The sequence below is a fragment of the Oncorhynchus masou genome, unplaced genomic scaffold, assembly GCF_036934945.1.
Source record: "Oncorhynchus masou masou isolate Uvic2021 unplaced genomic scaffold, UVic_Omas_1.1 unplaced_scaffold_4216, whole genome shotgun sequence".
NCBI lineage: Eukaryota > Metazoa > Chordata > Actinopteri > Salmoniformes > Salmonidae > Oncorhynchus > Oncorhynchus masou.
In genome coordinates this window covers 24,823-30,150 of record NW_027010612.1, presented here as the reverse complement: position 1 = coordinate 30,150, position 5,328 = coordinate 24,823, and the positions used below count along the sequence as shown (strand labels likewise).

At 43.8% G+C, this 5,328-nt stretch overlaps 1 long non-coding RNA gene across 2 annotated transcripts; it reads left to right on the top strand.

Moving 5' to 3' along the window:
* The first annotated feature begins 148 nt into the window (after positions 1–148).
* Positions 149–1,934, top strand: LOC135534948 (uncharacterized). Of its 2 annotated transcripts, none has more exons than XR_010454772.1 (5): positions 149–195; positions 892–1,065; positions 1,325–1,498; positions 1,589–1,638; positions 1,763–1,934. It is a non-coding gene; the product is annotated as an uncharacterized LOC135534948 (long non-coding RNA). The 2 variants fall into 2 exon arrangements; XR_010454773.1 differs by lacking the exon at positions 149–195 and adding an exon at positions 448–535.
* Positions 1,935–5,328: the final 3,394 nt, after the last annotated feature.

The window sequence follows — 5,328 nt, the reverse complement described above, 5'->3', positions numbered from 1 at the left end:
CACACTGTAAACTACAGACACTGAGGTCAGTATCTACACTGTAAACTACAGACACTGAGGTCAGTGTCTACACTGTAAACTACAGACACTGAGGTCAGTGTCTACACTGTAAACTACAGACACTGAGGTCAATGTCTACACTGTAAACTACAGACACTGAGGTCAGTATCCACACTGTAAACTACAGACACTGAGGTCAGTATCTACACTGTAAACTATAGACACCGAGGTCAGTGTCTACACTGTAAACTATAGACACCGAGGTCAGTGTCTACACTGTAAACTACAGACACTGACGACAGTGTCTACACTGTAAACTACAGACACTGAGGTCAGTGTCTACACTGTAAACTACAGACACTGAGGTCAGTGTCTACACTGTAAACTACAGACACTGAGGTCAGTGTCTACACTGTAAACTACAGACACTGAGGTCAGTGTCTACACTGTAAACTACAGACACTGAGGTCAGTGTCTACACTGTAAACTACAGACACTGAGGTCAGTGTCTACACTGTAAACTACAGACACTGAGGTCAGTACTTTGGGAGGGTTTGTCACATGACCAGAACTCATTGATTGTTGGACAGTTTGTAAGGGTCAAATTGTCAAGGAGAGCATATTCAGATATATTTATTGTTGATAATAATTGCTTTTACTTGGAAGCCTGGTCAAAGATTCATATCTACTACAGGTATAACTGCATATTAACACGAGCAGACTAAAACTTGTGTTGTTCACTGCCCATAGAGACTTTCTTTGCCAAGAATGCATTTAAATTGATTAGCCTGATTTAATGGAATTGTTTGTTTTGTCTTTAATGTTTTCTCGAATGTATTTTCAAAGTTGTTTACATGTTACTCATCATGTTGCAATATATTATCCATTTAGGCTGAACGGATGTTCCCTGACAAAGAAAGGGTGTGAAGCATTGGCTTCAGCTCTCAGCTCAAACTCCTCTCACCTGAGAGAGCTGGATCTGAGTCACAATGACCTGCAGGATTCAGGAGTGAAGCTGCTCTCTGATGGACTGGGGAATCCACACTGTCAACTAGAGAAACTGAGGTTGGTGCATAGAAACATACCTGCTCAATACAAAGATGATATGTCAAATCACAACATCATTACAGTAGCCAGTAAGTCAGCTCAACCAATGAGGTAAATACTGGGTTAACTGGAGAATCCACATTGTAAACTAGAGAACCAGAGGTTAGTATTTAGAAACAGTATTGGTTTCATTGGAAATATGTGTATACTGTGTATCAGCTATCACCACTAGAGGGCAGCAGTCCTGTTGTAAAATCATGTTGACCTGTCTCTGCAGGCTGTCATTCTGCAGAGTCACAGAGGAAGGCTGTGTTTCTCTGGCTTCAGCTCTGAGGTCAAACCCCTCCCATCTGAGAGAACTGGACCTGAGCTTCAATCACCCAGGAGACTCTGGATTGAAGCTGCTCTCTGCTAGACTGGAGGATCCACACTCTAGACTGGAGAAACTCAAGTTAGTACAGTTACTGTGAAAATTATATTGTTGTATACATACACAGACTATGTTTCACTCACTCTGTCCGTTCCTCTGTCTCTCCCACAGTGTGGAACATACAGAAGAGATCTGGGTTAAACCACAGCTGATGAAGAAATGTAAGTGTGTTAGTTATAATAAATCCATTTATTGACCAATATATTTCCCAAACAATCGTATTATTTAACATTCTGACAAATTCTAGCCAATTCCCTCTCCACTAACTTGTCCTCTTGTCTGCAGATGCCTGTGATCTCACACTGGACCCAAACACAGCACACAGAAACCTCTCTCTGTCTGAGGGGAACAGAAGGGTGGAGAGGGTTAAAGAGGAGCAGCCGTATCCTGATCACCCAGAGAGATTTGATCACTATACCCAGGTGTTGTGTGGAGAGGGTCTGACTGGGTGCTGTTACTGGGATGGGTAGAGTGCAGTGGGTCAGCTTGAGACGTGAGTGACATATAAAGGCATCAGTAGTGGGCGAATATTGCTTGCTGTGAATTTGGATACAATAAGAAGTCCTGGTCAGTTTCCCCTGCCGTGGGAATCATTATAATGCCCTCCACAATAGTCAATATACTACAATACACGCTCCACACCTCATCAACCCTCAAGCCCAGAGACCAGTGCTCCTCCCTCCACGCCGGAGTTGGGAGTGTTTCTGGACTGTCTGGCTGGGCGCACACTTTCCTTCTATGAGATCTACCTGACACAATGACCCACCTGTACACATTCCAGACCACATTCACCGAGCCCCTCTATCCAGGGTTTAGTGTTTCTAATGAGGGCTCTTCTCTCAGTGTCCCTGAGACAGGAGAGAGAAGGTCTCCTATGTCCTGGAGGAACACCTGGGTCTCCAGGAACACAGTCACACTCCTGTCTCCCAACCATGTGTCATGATGGGGTGTTGTTGACTGTGATCATGACATCAGATATGGACATTGTAACAGATAAATGTTGTTGACAGTGATCATGACATCAGATATGGACATTGTAACAGATAAATGTTGTTGACAGGGATCATGATTCATGACATCAGATTTGAACATTGTAACAGATAAATGTTGACTGTGATCATGACATCAGATATGGACATTGTAACAGATAAATGTTGTTGACAGGGATCATGATTCATGACATCAGATATGAACATTGTAACAGATAAATGTTGACTGTGATCATGACATCAGATATGGACATTGTAACAGATAAATGTTGTTGACAGGGATCATGATTCATGACATCAGATATGGACATTGTAACAGATAAATGTTGACTGTGATCATGACATCAGATATGGACATTGTAACAGATAAATGTTGTTGACAGAGATCATGACTTCAGATATGGACATTGTAACAGATAAATGTTGTTGACAGGGATCATGACATCAGATATGGACATTGTAACAGATAAATGTTGTTGACAGGGATCATGACATCAGATATGGACATTGTAACAGATAAATGTTGTTGACAGGGATCATGACATCAGTTATGGACATTGTAACAGATAAATGTTGTTGACAGGGATCATGACATCAGATATGGACATTGTAAGAGATAAATGTTGTTGATAGGGATCATGACATCAGATATGGACATTGTAACAGATAAATGTTGTTGACAGGGATCATGACATCAGATATGGACATTGTAACAGATAAATGTTGTTGACAGTGATCATGACATCAGATATGGACATTGTAACAGATAAATGTTGTTGACAGTGATCATAACTTCTGATATGGACATTGTAACACATACGTTGTTGAAAGGTATCTTGATTTGAATAAAAAATGGAAACTGGTTGCTATACCATAAAATGCCAAAGTATTCATGCCCGGGTCCTCCCGAGTGTCACAGCGGTCTAAGGCACTGCTTGAGGCATCACTATAACCCAGGGTTCGATCCCAGGCTGTGTCACAGCCGTCCGTTACTGGGGGACCCACGAGGTGGCTCTTAATTGTGAAAAACTGAGTTTAAATGTATTTGGCTAAGGTGTATGTAAACTTCCTAATTCAACTGTATGTAATATTCATTTAGATACGGAATATCTGTATTTATATTATTGTCTAATCTATTATATATTGTCATTATACAGTGTCGTTCAAAAGTTTGGCGTCACTTAGAAATGTCCTTGTTTTTGACTGAAAATCCCCAAAAAATGTGTCCATTAAAATAACATCAAATTGATCCGAAATACAGTGTATACTATACAGTGTTAATGTTGTAAGTGACTATTGTAGCTGGAAACTACTGATTTTGTAATCGAATATCTACATAGGCGTACAGAGACCCATTATCAGCAACCATCACTCCTGTGTTCCAATGGCACGTTGTGTTAGCTAATCCAAGTTTATCATTTTAAAAGGCTAATTGATCATTATAAAACCCTTTTGCAATTATGATAACACAGCTGAAAACTGTTGTCATGATTAAAGAAGCAATAAAACTGTCCTTATTTAGACGAGTTGAGTATCTGGAGCATCAGCATAAGTGGGTTGGATTACAGGCTCAAAATGGCCAGAAACAAAGCACTTTCTTCTGACACTCATCAGTCAGCAGGGAATGATCAGTAAGTGGGGGAAGCAGGGAAAATGGGGACCAGGGCAAACAGGACAGGAAAGCCTACGCAGATCCAGTGGAGGGTGGGTCACAGGAAGAGAGGTCACAGGTCACAGGTTGGGAGGACACAGGTAGAATGGGATCAGAGACAGGACTGTGCTGACACTTTAGAAGAGGTCAGGGTGGTCTAGTGTGGTCTAGGGTGGTCTAGTGGTCTAGGGTGGTCTAGTGGTCTAGAGTGGTCTAGGGTGGTCTAGTGGTCTAGGGTGGTCTAGTGGTTTAGCACGTGGTCTAGGGTGGTCTAGTGGTCTAGGGTGGTCTAGTGGTCTAGAATGTGGTCTAGGGTGGTCTGGTAGTCTAGCACGTGGTCTAGTGGTCTAGCACGTGGTCTAGGGTGGTCTAGTGGTCTAGCACGTAGTCTAGGGTGGTCTATTGGCCTAGCATGTGGTCTAGGGTGGTCTAGCACGTGGTCTAGGGTGGTCTGGTAGTCTAGCATGTGGTCTTGTGGTCTACCATGTGGTCAGGGTGGTGGTCTACCATGTGGCCTAGGGTGGTGATCTACCATGTGGTCTAGGGTGGTCTAGTGGTCAATCATGTGCTCTAGGGTGGTCTAGTGGTCAAGCACATTGTCTAGAGTGATCTAGTGGTCAAGCACATTGTCTGGAGTGGTCTAGGGGTCAAGCACATTGTCTGGGGTGATCTAGTGGTCAAGCACATTGTCTGGAGTGGTCTAGGGGTCAAGCACATTGTCTGGGGTGATCTAGTGGCCAAGCACATGGTCTGGAGTGGTCTAGGGGTCAAGCACATTGTCTGGAGTGATCTAGTGGTCAACCACGTGGTTTAGAGTGATCTAGTGGTCAATCTCGTGGTCTAGGGTGGTCTAGTGGTCAACCACGTGGTCTAGGGTGGTCTAGTGGTCAACCACGTGGTCTAGGGCGGTCTAGTGGTCAACCACGTGGTCTAGGGCGGTCTATGGGTCAAGCAAGTGGTCTAGGGTGGTCTAGTGGTCAAGCACATAGTCCAGGGTGGTCTAGGTGTCAACCACGTCGCCTGGAGTGGTCTAGGGGTCAAGCACATGGTCTAGAGTGGTCTAGGGGTCAACCACATAGTCTAGGGTGGTCTAGTGGTCGAACACATGGTCTAGGGTGATCAAGGGGCCAAGCACATGGTCTAGAGTGGTCTAGGGGTCAAGTACGTGGTCTAGGGTGATCTAGGGGTCAGCCGCATGGTCTAGAGTGGTC